Consider the following 2,283-nt stretch of genomic DNA (forward strand, 5'->3'; position numbering starts at 1 on the left):
GTTGTGCCAGATGTTACAGAGTTGAGACAGCAGATTCTGACAGAGGCACATTGTAGTCGGTTCAGCATTCATCCGGGTGGCAGGAAGATGTACAACGACTTGAAGACACAGTTCTGGTGGAAGCAGATGAAGTCGGACATTGCCGAATTTGTGTCTAAGTGTTTGAACTGCCAACAGGTGAAAGCTGGAGAGAAAGAAGCTGGTGGATTACTTCAGAGTTTATCATTCCAGAATGGAAATGGGATTACATTTCCATGGATTTGGTGACGAAGTTACCAGATCATCCAAAGGCTGTGATGCGATTTGGGTCATTATTGACAGACTGACCAAATCTGCATGTTTCATCCATACAGAATGACGTATAGACGGATCAGATGGCGGAGATTTATCGTGAGGTAGTCAGATTGCATGGAGTGCCGAAGTCTATCATAATCCGATCGTGATCCACGATCACTTCACACTTGGCACAGTTTACAGCAGGCCTTAGGTACGACATTACACTGAGTACTGCTTACCATCCTCAGACCGACGGACAGTCAGAGCGGACTATCCAGATTTTAGAGGATATGTTGAGAGCCGTCGTGCTAGATTTTGGCATTGGTTGGCAAGATTCCCACTCTTTGCGAATCTCTTACAATAATAGCTATCAGACGATACGACATGGCACCGTTGAAGCTTATATGGCAAGAAGTGCAGATCTCCGCTATATTGGGATGTACTCAGAAATGCCAAACTTGGGCCAGACATGATTCGTGACATAACTGAGAAGGTAAAAGTTATTCAGAAGAGATGAAGACAACACAAGATCGACAAGCAAAGTATGCCAATAGCGACGTAGACCGTTAGTATTTGAGGCGGGAGATAGAGTATCTTGAAGATTTCCCCATTCAGAGGCGTTGTTCGATTTGGCAAACGCGGGAAACTACCCTGATACATTGGTCCTTACGAGATTCTTGAGAAGATGGCGATCGAGCTTATCGACTTGCACTTCCTCCTCTCTATCCGGGATACATGATGTCTTTCATGTATCAATGTTGCGTAAGTATGCCAGATGTTTCTCATGTCATTCAACCTGACGAAGCGGAACTTGATCAAACTTTGAGCTACGTGGAACAACCGTACAGATCCTTGATCGGAAAGAAAAGATGCTCAGAACGAAGAATATTCCACTTGTGAAAGTCAGTGGAGTCGTCATGGCATCGAAGAAGCGACAGGGGAGACAGAAGCAAATATGCGACAAAAATACCCCGAGATATTCTAAGGATTAAGTATTAATCTAGCTTTGATGTCATTACTTTGATGCTTACAATGATAGAATATGTATGAATTCGAGGACGACTCTTATCTAAGAGGGGAGAAATGTAATGCCCGAGGATTTGATTATCGTAATTGCTATGAGATTAGTGAATTAATAGATATAACTGTAAACGGGCAACTACGAGACCAGATTGGATAAGAATATAAATTTCACCAATTTCGGGCAGAACTAGTGGCGCCGAGCGGTAGAAAGTGACCGTCCGAGCGCCAATGTTCCATAGCATCACGTTCGGGCAGAAGGTGTGGCGCCCGGGCGGTAATTTATGACCGCCCGAGCGCCAGAATCTCGCATGCGGGCAGAAACCTTCGCGCCCGGCGGTAGATCTTTACCGCCCGAGCGACGAGCTCGCGCCCGGGCGTAAGTTTCGACCGCCCGAGCGCCAGCAAGGTTTGGTTAAAGGGAGCCACGTTTCATTGGCATGCAAGTGGCGAAATATATAAACGATTTTCCCTCATAATGACAAGAATCAGAAGAGGGAAAAGCACGAAGAGCTTTTGGAATCCTTACGCTTGCATCTCTCAATCCGTCCGTCAGATTTGAAATCCGACTTCGGTAACCGTGTTCCTATCGTTGTAGGCACGCGTGGACTTAAGTTTTTAAGATGTTTGGCATGTCTTGACATTATGATGTTGTAGGAATCAGATATGATTCATATATGTTGTTTCTGACATATTAACATCCCATAGAAATGTCAATCCAAGTCTTTTTAAGAATAGCACGCAAAAGTGTTCCCAAAGTTCTATTGAGCACTTCAGTTTTCCATCCGTTTGAGAATGACAAGTAGTAGAAAACAACAATTTGTGCCAAGTTTTAGCCATAAAGTCTTCCAAAAGTAACTCAATATTAACATCGCACCAGAAACAATAGTCCTAGCATGCCATGCAACCTAACGACTTCTCTAAAGAACAAATCCGCAATGTTTGAAGCATCATCGTTTTTATGACAAGTTATAAAATGATACCAGA

This window comes from Primulina eburnea, chromosome 15, assembly GCF_022965805.1.
Source record: "Primulina eburnea isolate SZY01 chromosome 15, ASM2296580v1, whole genome shotgun sequence".
In the NCBI taxonomy this organism is placed as follows: domain Eukaryota; kingdom Viridiplantae; phylum Streptophyta; class Magnoliopsida; order Lamiales; family Gesneriaceae; genus Primulina; species Primulina eburnea.